The sequence below is a fragment of the Stegodyphus dumicola genome, chromosome 10 (assembly GCF_044657685.1).
Source record: "Stegodyphus dumicola isolate Sdum_Otavi_A_Nest chromosome 10, ASM4465768v1".
NCBI lineage: Eukaryota > Metazoa > Arthropoda > Arachnida > Araneae > Eresidae > Stegodyphus > Stegodyphus dumicola.
In genome coordinates, this window is record NC_140777.1 from 116,050,356 (window position 1) to 116,065,309 (window position 14,954).

The 14,954-nt window shown below is 32.2% G+C and overlaps 1 protein-coding gene across 11 annotated transcripts in view; it reads right to left on the reverse strand.

The window, feature by feature from the left end:
* LOC118186626 (uncharacterized) overlaps positions 1 to 14,954 on the reverse strand; it is a 195,615-nt gene that overhangs the window by 120,388 nt on the left and 60,273 nt on the right. Inside the window, exon 1 of one of the 11 annotated variants that reach the window (XM_035356736.2) lies at positions 7,920 to 7,939. The exons of the other annotated variants lie outside the window; for them this stretch is intronic. The gene's annotated coding sequence lies outside the window, so the exon portion shown is untranslated. Of the gene's footprint in view, positions 1 to 7,919; positions 7,940 to 14,954 lie in introns of those variants that run through there. 11 annotated transcript variants of the gene reach the window in all.

The following is a 14,954-nucleotide window of genomic DNA, read 5'->3' on the forward strand; positions in this document are numbered from 1 at the left end:
ATTCCTATAATTTCTCATGTTGCTATTTTTTCAGATCCATTTTAGGCTGTTCATTCAATTTTTCAAATTCATTTTAGCCAAGGCCACTGATCCTCTTCATCTTCTATGGAAATAATGGGAATAGAAGAAACGTGACAGAGATTATAATGACTCCACCATTGAAGAATAACCTTATGAAGCCTTAATAAAGATGGGAGAATACGTATTTATTCTAAATAAATAAGGAAATTACATTCTTATGTAGTGGAACCTTGGATCATGAACAATTTGGCACATGAATAACCTATACTAGCCCCCCCCCCAAGAAAAAGGTCTAGATTCACCTTTCATTATGACTTGAGCTATAAATTCTCAAGCCCGCAACATGCAATTTTCAAAGGTATTTTCAGATAATTTATGCCATATCATGCCTGGAAACTTCTGGAAATATCACTTAAGTAGTTTCCATTACTTAACTGTCATCAAGAGTCTACCATGGATTGGCATGGAGTAAATTATGGCTAGATTGAATTGCAGCCAAAGATTATGAGCACTTTGATACTTAGAAGCTTTTGTTATCGACGATGTATCTCTAGGCTTTGGTTTGAAAGATTACCAATGAAAACTTGTTGGAGTTATTGGAGGACCATTAAAATGAAGTCTACAAGGAAAAAAAAAACTTAAGAAGGAACAACAAAAGGTAATTGTGAAATATATGTCTTCTGAGGAAGAGGAAAAAAAAATGATGATACAAATTCTCTGATTCACAAAATTTGTACACAATAGTATATAACATGTAATGTTTTCCTATAATGCTATTATCCTGATAAAACAATTACAAATTACATTATAAATATTTTCAGTGACAATGTCATATCTCACTTTAGAGGCATTTTAAAAAGGTCAGCAACTACAAATTACACTTAACAAATATTAAGTTAAACATAGACCGACTAAGTCCCAAGCTGAATCAAGTGATGCTTTTAAAAGAAAAGATTTAAAAAAAAAGAAATGCTCACTAAAAGGAGTTACCTGATGTTTTCATGAAAGGAAATTTTGCATTTTATCTGCTAAATATTGTCTTTATCTTTTTTGTCTTATATTTACAGGTACTTTTTTGGGGTACTGAACTTCGACACAAAGTATTTTTGCTTAAATAAGCAATCAGTTGTAGTCTTAAAACAAATTAATTTGTTTTATAAGTTCTTATGGGGAAAACTGTTCCAACTGACAAGCAGCATTCAGGAACAAATTAAATTCATGAAGTGGGATTTCCTTATATTTGAAAATAGATGGCTCTTTCCTTGCAGAAAGGTAAAGTCTTTGCTACAGTCAGATGGCATATTATTTTTCTTTCCCCTGAAATCCATAATAAGATAGGAATTCCATGGACATTGCTGATGCACTTTACAATCTTTTCCTCACTTAATTTTTAAATCTTGCTAATTTAGGCCTTTTTCTATAACACATATTTTCAGTATCTTAAAAAGAAATTTTGCTTTTATCTATAAATCCAATAGATGAGAAACAATGAACAATGTTTGAAGAGATACATATAAATAAAAAAAAATAATATTGAAACAATAATTAGCAATCAAAAAGGGTATGTCTATAAGTCACAATTTTTCAATGAGTTAAGTTCATTCTTGACTCTCTATCCTAAGAATTATCATTTTGTTTCTCAGTTTTCAGTTGTTAATGTTAAGAGATAAAAGTGGTAAAATTCCACAAATAAATCATGGTATTTTAAAAATCTGGGACGTACTTCTGAGCAAAGAATCCATAAAATCCAACCTTATAAATTTTAATATATTATCAGGCAAATTAATATAAATATTTTTCTGAACAATTATTTAAAATAGCTTTCATCTTTATCTGAAGCTTATGAAAACCATTTACACAATAAACTTATTTCTTTCATGGCCTCAATCCTACACAAATCACATTATTAAGAAACTACAGATGTGATCTCTGCCCAAAATAATAAACTGAATATAGCAATAAAACAAGTAACAGCTATCTTTTGATTTTCTAATACATAATGAATTATGTTACACACAAATAAGGTTCATTTTCTTTTTCAATTTACCTTAAGATATTTTTCTTTGCAGTCACAGATAAGCTAACTTTTTGATACATGAGATAAGAGTTTTGGGCCAGTTTTAACATTTAATTTTCTCTTTCTCAAAGATTAATTATTTCTAGTTTTTGAATTAAAATTTGAAGAATGCAACTTTTCCATTCATTTGAGGCAACTGAATGGTTATTAATAACCTTAATTTTAATATCATATTAATGAAAAAGTTTGAAATACTGTGAAGTTTAAAAGCTTTTATATTAAATCGATAAATTTTATAAAAATATTGCAAGATTATGAGAAAATGTGAAATTTATGATATACACAATTTTAGCAAATGATTAAATTCAATGAAAATATTTTTATTGTTTAAAAAGCAAACACAGTATTTGTCACTAGATAGCAAGTAACTATCATCTGACTATTATTATGTAATTTATAATAAAAGGAAATGTCAGGCAAAAATAAAATTTTAACTAAACAGAAGGAAACAAATACTCTTATTTTAAAACATCTGAAGCAAATTCCTTTCTCATGCAAGAAATCTAGAATATCTCAATGTCAGATGGAGTTAGTGCACTCTGCACAGCAGAAATGTATGAAGTGATATCATTTTGGATAGCCATAGTTCATGTTCAAGTCCAAACACTCAAATCTCTACCCTATCTCAATCATCTTGCCAGATTTCCCACCCTCAAATTCTGCTGCTCCCTCTAATCCAAAATGTTCTATCAAGTCAATATTTTTGTACAATTCAAGCAATCTAAAACAACATGGTAGCCGCTCTATGATAACAAGATTTCTCCCACTACTTCTATAGATGGCAGGAGAGCTGGAGCAAGAATGTGTGTGTCCAGTTACTTTGAAAGTGACCACACAATAATTTTTTGCATCGTAATTAAAACTGCTCTTCACATATTTTCTGCAAACATTTAGAAACCAAGAACATAAAAATATGATAGAAATAAGATAATATAAAATACTATAATAAATAAATATAATACTAAAATAAATAAATAATAATAAATGCATTAAATTCTATAAAATAAATTCAATATAGAAATAAGAGATAAAAAAATTGTATGCTGCTGCTATTATATACATAATGATATATAAAACCAGTTCAAGAATTAAATGAAAAAATGGTGGCAGATAAACTGCACTGGTTATCCTAAAGCATCCCAAACATACTTGATAGGATTTAGGTCCAGTGATTGAGCTGGGCACTCCATGCACTGAACTGTTTACTGCTGAAGTTAATCATCCATGATGCAAACCCTCTGTGATCTAGGGTTATCATTCTGTAGCAGGAAATTTTTACCTACTGCCCCAGCATACGGGTGCACATAAGCATCAAGTTGTCATTTCTATTGGCATGACCATTCATTGTGCCATGTGGAAAGACACAGAGGTCTGTGTGTCTACCCAAAGAGATACCACCCCAGACCAGAGTCGTAGCTAGGGTTTTCAGTGCCCAGGGACAACTGAAGATTTCGCGCCCACTACTGCTTGCCAAGGATGGAAAACATTTAATTCTAAAATGTCGTAACATCAGTTCGGCGCACCTTGGATTCTGCGCCCAGGGACAGATGCCCCCCTAGCAGCCCTCTAGCTACACCCCTACCCCAGACACAGATACTGCATCCTCCACATGCGTCTCTTTCCCAGATGTTTGATGGATGATAATGGGTTCCAGATTCTCTCTAAATCAAATAAGGCCTACTATCACTTTGGAAACTAAACCTGGACTCATCTGTAAAGAGAACAGCCCTCTACTGATGCACCCACCATTCTTTCCTTCTATGATGTGATTATGAGTGGCAAATGGCTGGTTGTCTCCCATATAGACCTCCTCGTGAAGCCTTCTACACACAGCTGACCTTGACACCAGCTTTCCTGTGGTTGTAGCAGAGGAGGATATTAATTGAGTTGTGGTTCTATTCCTTACATAACAATAAATATCGGTCATTGATGCTCGTCATTGCAATTGGCTGTCCTTGGCTGAATCTCCTGGATGCTAAATCTGTGGTCACAAATTATTTCCAAAGTCTATGACCCACAGAAGGACTCACATTTAGCCACTTCTGTCAGACTTTGTACTGCCTCTAGTCTCTCAATAGCTCTCCATCACAGTTTTTTGCAAATAATGCCTGGAGGTCATTGTTATAAATTTGCTATCCCAGATTTCTTGTCTCAATATCACAACAGGGAAATTCACAGGCTTGCTCTGAAACGCGCAATTTTATGCTCCTTGCAGATGATGTATTTCGACTGCAGTGCCACAAATTTGCATACTGTAGTTTTACTCAGCAATTCTTATTCGACAATACATTCAAATTTAATATGAATTGGCTTATTTTTTAACAATTTATCGTAATTTTTGTGATTTTTCCTTAATTTTTATAAACCAGTGTATTTTACAATGTATAAATATTTCTATTTAAGGTACATAATATACATCAGTGCTCCTCAACCTTTTCTCACCTGTGACGCACAAAACATCTTTCTGGAATTTCGTGGCACACCAAAAGCTAATGTATATATGTATTGATTTATACACAAAATTTACAATAAATTTTTGTTTTTAATTTGAAAAATATACAATTATAAAACCATAACACATTTATTTATATGCAATCATAATAATTATCAATGTGATACCTGCGCTTAAAAAAAAGTTATATATTTTTTAGTTCCGAGTTATCAAGGAAGTGCCGAAAAAATTCAAATGCTGACACACTTACAATCACACACACAACCACACAACAGTGAAATATATAAAAACATTTAAAATAGACATTATTAAGGGGGGGAAAATGTCATTTTGTATTAAATACATGATAAAAAATTGCAAAATGTCAAATACATGTATTTGATTGCGGCACACCTATATCCTACTCATGGCACACCGGTTGCGGAGCACTGATATACATCATTACTAGAGTTGCCAGATGTCTGGCTTTGGCCAGACTGTTTGATTTTGAAGGAGTAAGATTTATGTCTTCTTCCTTTTTCCCTGCAAGTAAATCAAATACATCCTGTCATAATTTGACGGCTTTAAAAGAATTCAGTTTCGGAAAAATTTCATTACAGCATAATAGTATGCAAAATATCAATACTAAAACACACTTGAGGAAAAAATATTCAGGACAATGAACTGTCTTCAAAATTATACTGATAATATTATTAATGATACACATTTGATTGATTGATCTTGTAACATAATCCTGTTACATCATATGCATTAAAATTGTCTATTAATGAGAAAGATTGTTGGATGGGAAGTACAGTTCAATTATAATATCTATACAGCAAGTAGCGTGCTTTAGATTTTAGAAGCGCAAATACTCACATATACCGTTTATAATCATAAATAATGCTTAAAATATATTTTAGTTACTGGAAACTTTGGGAGAAAGAATTTAGATTTATTCAGTTCCATTTGCACTTAAGCAGCTGAGAAAGATAGTTCTGTATTTAAACCATTGAAATTATTCCTGAAAGAATTTTCCAATAATCATTCTTTGGCATGTTATTTTAACCTAAATTGCACACTATGTTGATATAACATTGCAGTTTCTTCAAAGGCATGGGTGACTTACAGAAGCAGTGAAACACAGATCAAAAGTTAAAAAGTGCTTCTACTTTGAAGAATTTGGAAACATGTTTTGCCACAGAGTTTTCTCTGAAAGCAACAAACATTATGACTGCACAGCTGTGTGAAACATTTCTTTCTGTAAGACACCACAACAGTTACAATAACCATAAATATTCAGTTAAGGCTAGGTTATTTCAATACAGCTGTGCAGTTGGCTATCATTTTAAGTATCCGGTGTACAAATAAGTTCTGAGGGTTTTTTTTTTTTTTTTTTTTTTTTTTTTTTTTTTTTTTCTGAAACTTTGAAGCTTTATTCAGAGAAATTGTAAGAATGTACTTTATTAAAAGTATTGTCCATCAGTAGCTACCACTTTTCCCCATCTTTCAGGTAGCATACAGATTGCACGTTTAAAAAATTCCTCATCTTTTGAGGCAATCCAAGAACCAACCCAATTTTTGGCTTCTTCGTATGAAGTGTAGTGCTGCTTTGCCAAGTCATGAGTCATCGATCGGAACATGTGGAAGTCTTCTTCGTATTTTCCGAAGTCCAACCCAATTTTTGGCTTCTTCGTATGAAGTGTAGCGCTGCTTTGCCAAGTCATGAGTCATCGATCGGAACATGTGGAAGTCAGAAGGAGCAATGGCTGGTGAATATGGCAGGTGGGGTAAGACATCCCATTGAAGCGTCTCCAAAGTTCCCTTGACGACTGTTGCAGCATATGGGAGAGTGTTGTCGTACTGAAAGATCGCTTTGTCATGTCTTTTGGCATAAAGGGGGAGGGGGGGCGTTTGAGCTTCAATACTCAGCTCAGTTGCATCAACTGTTGTTTGTAACGTTCCCTGGTGATAGGGCATGAATCTTAGTCCAATAACCCTTCCAACTCAGCATCAACACTGAATGGGCATTTCTGTAGTTTTCTGCATGTGTAATAGGAATATGAGCCAGTTTCTCTTAGAAACAAGACAAAATACAAATTCTAAAGATATGGTCTTTTTTACATATTTTGTGATATTGCTGTTGAATTGAATTTTATGGTTTGAGTACAAAGAACATGATATTTAATAACTAAAGGTAACATGCCCCTTTGGGTGTAATATAAAATCGGAAAGCTTTCAGAATTTATTTTGTGCGTGTACTGTAGCTCTGAGAAGTTCCAATTTTGTTGATAATTAATGTTAGAACTTTTGAAGCATGTTCTACAAGATGGTTAATCTTACCATGTGTTTTTGAGAAAAAGTCTCTTGAGATAATATGTGCTAGTAAACTAATACAGTCAAAAGTCGTTAATTCGGACACCTATAATCCGGAATGATCTATAATCCGGACCTCAAAGCTAAAAACTTTCTGCGCATGCGCCGCGTTTACATATGCGCATAGGCGTTTACGCGTGTGCATAAGACCTTTTACGTCTGCACATATGCATGTGCGCAAGTGCAGAATACGTTTTCGCGTGCGCGTTTTATGTGTAACAGGCGGTATAAGCTAAAATTATCTAATTATCTATTACAGTTAATGTTGATGATTGCATTGTTCCTTAATTTCCGAATTGGATCCGACTTATTATTTTTTGCAGACTGTAAAAGTAATACTATAAAAGTAAACTTGAACTTTTGATTATGTCAAATAGAATTTCCGATTCTGAAGCTCCCAAAGGATTGTACAAAACGAAAGTACGTTTCGATGTCCATCAAACAAAAAGTGGAATTGCTGCAAAAAATGCATAAAGACATGAAGAATGTGACACAGAGGTTAGTGAAAACGAAAAAATTTCGATTGACAAGTTAGTCGGTTTTCTCGGCACAGCAATTAACGGGACTTGAACAGCGGAACTTTGTAACTGAATAAGAAATTATGTCTGTTTATAGAATTAAAGAGAAAGTATTATCACATAAAACTAAGCAACTTAAACAACTTACATTGAAAGATATGTTTAATAAAGTAAACAAATAAATATTAAGCTTTTTTTTTTTTTTTTTTTTTTTTTTTTTTTTGTAAATTTTGATACCCTTTAGATCATAATTGTCTTTTATTTCATAAATTACGGTTTCATATTTTTAATTTTAGAATTTCTGCATGCCATCTTACAAGATTTAAACTGATGGTCTATAATCCGGAAAAATCGATAATCCGGAATCGAAGTCCCGATGAGTCCGGATTAACGACTTTTGACTGTAATTGCTTACTTTAGAAGTTTAAGTGAAACTAAATTTTAGCAAAAGTTGAATGGAATGCACTGGAGAAGAGAATGAGAATTCAGAACTTACTGTATGAAACATGCTCTTCATTTGGAAGTTATGCAAAGGAAATCTTGGTTGATAATATTGAAATTTTAGAAAATAAGACTCTTTCTGGCGCATGAAAGACCTAAAGTGTAAATTAAGCAGAACTGACAGTAAGTTTTTGGCTTTTCTGCAACAAAAGTATGAAAATTTGAACTTCATACAAGCAGCAGCAATGTGAAATCCTTAACATTAAAAAAATACTTTGCTGAAGGCTATGAATGCCACCAATATATTTAAAATAATTGCAATAATTTCCTTAATAAGTAAACTTTCCTCATTTAATATATTATTTTCTGCTGATAAAACTGAAGATCTGAAAATAAGTACCGTATATTGTAATGCTCATGTAAAATTTATGTAAAAAATCTATGTAATGCTCACGTAATGTCCACACTTTTTTTACTAAAATACAGGTGCGGACATTATATGGTCGTTCAAATGTCGCACTTTTTCTCACGAGTAATTTTGGGTGTAAATTTCATTTCAAATAACCAAGTTTTAAGTGGAAGAAAATGGCATAAGTATTAAAATTATCAAATTTAAAGTTGTCTAATAGCTACCTAAAATTTACAAACTTATATTGCCCATCCACATTTATAATATAAATTACCCCATTTACGTCATCAACACTTGGCATGTATTAGTTCACACAGGAGCACAATATAGAGGCACAAATTAACCAACACTTGCAATTTTAATATTTACTTTTACACAAATTAAATAAATGTTGGTTCTTTTAATATCTTGCATACATTATTTTTTAAAAAATCTCTTTTGACACACTGTATGAAAATCCATTTCATTTCATCATTCACCACAACTAGCCTTCTCTCGCCTTGAAATGCGATGTAGGAATGTCTTCTTCTCGTGCCGCAGCAAGCGCTCTTATTTGACATATTTCCCATGTTACTGCATACCCTTGAGCATGCATATCACAAACATACGCAACTACTTTTTTTTTCTAAGTTTGGAAACTTATATTTCGAACCACGAAACGCATGTCTTGTTTTGTTCGTTGCCGCCAGTTGATCACGCTGTTTGCTACAATTGGGGACACACTTTTCATCCACCTTATATATTCTCACTGCTGCTATTTTTCCATTTTCCTGCGCAAATTCTACGACTTCTTCTTAAAAGTCGCTCTACGGCTGCTGTATTTTTCCATTTCAAGCACACTACTTGCTAATTACCAAAAATTCCAAATGATGAATGAAAAGAGAAAGCTTGAAATATGTGAATGCTCCAAGGAGGAAGGACGAGAAAGTAATTTCATTATAAAACAGTATTTCCTGGAATCCAGTGTAGTGTAAACCTGTTTGGACTGCCTTCATTTATTATCGCGTCTGCTGAGTGGATTGCTGGCTCTGATGTTGTGACTGAATAAGAACTGCACCAGAATGCAAGGAAAGTCTCTGCTTTCCATCCTGGTGCCGCCCAAAGATAAAACAAATGCATATTCTTTCTTTAAAGGTGTTTATTAACTAATGTTATTGACTAAAGGGAAAAAAGCAATGCTAAAAAAATATTTAAAGTATTAAAGTAAAGAACATTTTGGGGGTTAATTTAAAGTAATACTTTTGGGGTGTGGACATTATGCAGGTCACTTTTTTTTACATAAATTTCATCTGTAAAGTTGGGTTGCGGACATTACATTCCACACGTATATGATAAATTCCATGAAGAATATCATATAGCTAACCAAATGACATCATCTGAGAAGCTGAAGCGAGTTTCATGAGGTGAATAAAAATATTAACTAATTTTAAAGGAATGCTTCCTATTAAGAACCATATATTTAGGAATGCTTCCTCCTTTAATGAATACCTATAGAACTTAAATAATTATAAGATAACAGTTTCTTGTCTTTTTTTAATCAACTACAATACCGAATGTGACAGAATATTTTCAAAAGGGAAAATTTCTTTTGATAGATCCCGAAAATAATTCAATACTGATTTAAATATCAACATGAATATTATGCACAGCATGATTTATCCAGTTTCATAAATAAAGTAATGCTTCTTCAGCACTTCACAAAAAAAGTTCCTCAAATAATTTACCAGTGGGAAATCTGAAATGATGGAAAATAAAGCCTGATCAAAGTCCAAAGAAGTATTCATCTAACAAGGTAATAGGAATTTAAAATTCTGCTCCAGTTCTGTTCCGGTTCTAATCTTCCTGCAATTTTTAGCAATCTGAATGAGTATGCTGAAGTAATTATTCTTTCATCCACATTTAAGTTAATACCCAGTATTAAAGAGTTTTAGTCTGTTCATATTGGAATGAACACTGTGCTTGTGCAGCAACATTTTTTCAGGTGCTCGAATATTACGGTTCTGAGTCTTCGATAAAACCACATGATCCAGCTTATAGTGGATACATGTTGGCTTTTCTTCTTTAGGGAGAGTACACTATAGGTCAGGTGACTCTGACTACACTACATATATCTGGGTGGTTGTTGCAGAAGATGTGATCATGGCCAAATCTTTGACAATGAAAATAAATCATGGTATTTTTATCCTCTCTGTAAAGTTCAATTCTAACATGCTGATGCAAAATCGTCTTCTGTAAGTCGACGCTTCTGCCTTTATCTTCTCTTTTCATTGAAAAAGTGAAAAATACCGAAAGCTTTATCACATCTTGAGTTTCCTCGATAAACTGAATAACTTTTACCACACAAAATCCTTTGGCAATGAGTTCCGTCTCAGTTTTCTTGGGATCAGAATTATGTGATACAGATAACAACCTTGATAGGTGTATCCACTTTGTTTCAAAAAGTGCTGAAAGGAAAATCTTTCTTGAGAAACAAACTTAGCACCACTTTTCAGTTTTGACTGGAATCAAAGAAATAATTTTATCTCTGGTAAATGTTTCAGTAAATCCTTGTATTCATGCTCAGAGAAAAGGCTTCATATCTCTTTCCAAATGACCTCCAGTCTCAGATAAGTAGCAGATCTTTTTTTTATACTGTTCTGTTATAAGGATTGGATTCAGAAATGTATGTATGCATGCAGTGGCGAACAGGGGCAGCTGGGCAGATACCCGGTGGGTGGAGTGATCTCGGGCTGATCAAAAAAGTCGAAAGATCGAATAGACACAGATGACTCGGCGAGACAGTCCTGCATGTGAGGCAGACATGGATGTGCAGACCGCATATCACACTGAAACTCACATGAGATATGGTAGCTGTAGGGTAGGGGTAGAGAAGAACCTATAGTTGACAATTGTAAAGTACATTTATGAAAATACAGTTCTAATTTAATTGTGAAATTGAAAATATTTCATTATAACTGTAATTAAAAGAGACTCTAGTATACTTGCACTCAAGTACTTGTACTGCTTCCAGCGCTATACAAAATGCCCAGATACGACAAATGGCAAAATCTATTTTCGATAAAATATCAACTTTTAGAATAATTTTGTCTGCTCACGCATATTTGAAAATATTTCAATATAATAAGCCAGTAATGAAGTATTTGCAGACTAAAGGATTAGATTATGATTTTCAAAATTTGTGTCTTTTGTGTATATAAATTACTCTTGAAATAAAATTTATATAGCAATGCATAAGATAATGCCTTTTTTTTTTTTTTTTTTTTTTTTTTTGCTGCAGAAGTTTGTACTTACCATATCTATAATGCAAGTTGAACATGGAAAAGCTTTTTCAAAATTAAAAACTATAAAATGTAAATTAAGGAATACTATGAAGCAAGCTAATTTCTGGTCAATGCTATTGATGAACATAGAGAGATAATATATAATGAATATAGAGAGCCAAAACAAGGATATTTTGGCTAAAGCAAAACTTGAAGATACGAGGAAATATTTGCTCAGGTGCCTGGAATTAAAAAATATTTAAATGGCTAATTATGATTCAAGCACTAGTTTGTTTATATAATTATCTAATCACTGTTGTTTATTGCTTGTAGTTTATTCGCATACACACACAAATATATATGAATAAAATATTACTTTTCTGCAAAGGTATATTTTTATTTTATAAAATTATTATTATGATGATGACAATGATAACTTATATGCATAATAACATTTCATATGGAATGTTAGGGTGGCAAATTTTTTTTTCCTGCCAGGCCTGATTTCTTTGGCCAATCCACCACTGAATGGATATATGTGTTCATGTATGCATGCATATATGTAAGTATGAATGTATGTGCATGCATACATATACACAAATATGTACATAAAATACATGCATACAATTCATACATTTTTTAATTCAGTCCTAATAACAGAAGAGTACCTCCTTTTCTAGTTCAGACAAGATGTCAGAATCATGTCTTCAGCTTCAAATTTTTCATTTTTATTCTTCGCATTCTATTTTATTATTTTAGGCATGTCATCCTTTAGGGTTTCAAACTAGTTATTTGTCACGGGTTCAGGAACATGAACCTGGGCTAACTTCTTGGCGAATTTTATGGGCATAATCCAATCTGCTTTTATGTTCAACTACAGTTGAGTAGATTCCAAGTCATTTTCCCTTGTGATAGCCAATTTAACAGACTTCTTGATTTTTTAATTTTTCTTTTTAGGTTGTGAAGGAGCAACTTCAGATTTTGTCTTCTTAAATGATCTACCATGATCTCTAAACTGATTACAATTAAGATTACGTTTGGCCATCAGGGTGAGAAAATCCCCTTCCCACTTTCATAGTTTAGTTTCATAGACAGGTTTTCCAGTACGCACCTGATGTTCTAAGCCCTTGATTGTTCTTAAGCAAAAGGAAGACCATGGCTTTTTCTTCATCTGCAGTATTGTCTTAATAATAACCAGATCTCTTAAGAACATATTTTGCAATACGACACAAACTTCATAGTCGACGGGCTTCCACTGAATCCCAAGTATCTCAATATTGATACTGGGAAAGTAGAACTTTCAACATGTAAAATTTATAGACAAAGTAGCGATGATGGTAATGAAAAATTTGAAGCAAGCTTACATGCTTCATTTTATAACAAATTTTTAGTTACAAGATGGTAATTAAAGCAACTCAAAGTGACAAGAAATGCTATTAAACCAACAATTGTTTTATCAGCAACAAGAAAATGCAAACTTCTCTTTATATTACCTTTGTAATTCTTTAAAAGGACAATTTTTTTATGATTACAGTAGGCACTGCTTAATATGATCAGAGTTAATATTTTCATTCACATACTGTTATTGAATTGGTGAAGTTCTAAGTTAAGGAACATGAAAAATACATTGCTTAGTATTGTGATCAACAATTCGGCTACTGCTATCAAAATAATGCAGAGCCGAGTTTTTAGCTGAAGTAAAAAAAGATAAAATCCCCAAATAAGGTAGAAACACAGTGTAGAAACTGGCAAATGGCAGAGATGTTGCTAAGTAATGGATTAAGTCACCAGGCAGTTTGGTTTAGATTTCAGACTATCATATGCAAAGGAGCCTTTTTTCTAAGTTTTAGGAAGTTCGATTGAATTAATTAGAATTAGTGAATAATGAAGCAGAATTCTACACAACCTTGCTTTTTGTGTCAAAATACCCAAAAATGTTCAAACAATGAGAGAAGAAGATATCTGCCAGCTGTTTTCTGAAACAAATCCAAAAACATCATGTAATAAATTTCTTGAAGAAAAGAATGGTGAATTTTCAACTAATTCTGAGATGAGGGATGCCCTATAAATATTAGATATATTCATAATAAATTAGTTAAATTCTATGGATATTTTGAAGGATTAAGACACAATAACATGCCGAACAAATATTAATTCAGAAGTCAAACAACAAAAATCAGCGTCATATTTTCCTAGTCCTGTGAAAATTTGAAAATATAACGCTGATTTTTGTTGTTTGACTTCTGAATGTTGAAAGATAATTTTCTTATTGATTAATGTTATGATTTGGTGAACATTATCAAAATAGTCCTGGACAAACATGATCATATTAAATGGCACCTATTGCAATATGGTTAATCTAAGTATATTAATGAGTCAAAGTCAAACAACAAAAATCAATGTTATATTTCTAAATTTTCACAGGACTAGTTTCAATGGTTTTACCGAACCATCATCCTCAGCTGCTAAAGTGCAAATGAATGAGATAAGATAATGTAAAAAGAATAAATAAGAATGACTGGATAGGAATTAAGCTACTGGTGCCATCTATTGGTGAAACAAGAAAACTAGACCATAATTTCCTTAAAAGCTGAAAGTAAAGATGCATTTGAATTAGGGTTGTTTCTAGAACAGAAAGACTTTTTTTAATGTGAAATGCGTCTAGAAAATCTAATTCACTAATGGAACATGAACCTGGGCTAACTTCTTGGCGAATTTTATGGGCATAATCCGATCTTCTTTTATGTTCAACTACAGTTGAGTAGATTCCGAGTCATTTTCCCTTGTGATAGCCAATTTAACAGACTTCTCGATTTTTTAATTTTTGATCTTCTTGATTTTTTTTTTTTTTTTTTTTTTTTAATTTTTTGAATAATTTTGGCTACAGAAAAATGGAAAGTGTGATTTTCGGACCAACATTGCTGCACTTTGGCAGTTGAAGATGATGGTTCGGAACTAGTCCTGTGAAAATTTGCAAATATTATAATGCTGATTTTTGTTGTTTGACTTATTAATATTATTTTTCTATTTAAGAAATCTGGCAACCCTAGTTATTACTGATGCATTACCACTAAAATATAAAAAGGCAGAATAAAAATATACTGTAAGAATCAACGTATACTTTTATGAATGGCAGTACATATTGTTATTATAAAAGTTGTATGAATATTTGAAAATGTTGCCAAAAAATTAATTTGGTTGAATTACTAATGCAACTCTTTAAAAAAACAATTAGAAATTATATATATATTAATTTTGCTTAATGTATGCATGAAATAATTATGTTTATTTCTATAGTTAAAAGATTTATTTCCTTTGAGAAATGGAGGGGGAATAATTCTCAAATTTTTAAAAGGAAATTTTAATTTTGAAAGCATCATTTAAAAATTCTCTTTAAATAAATTATATTTCTTTAAATGAA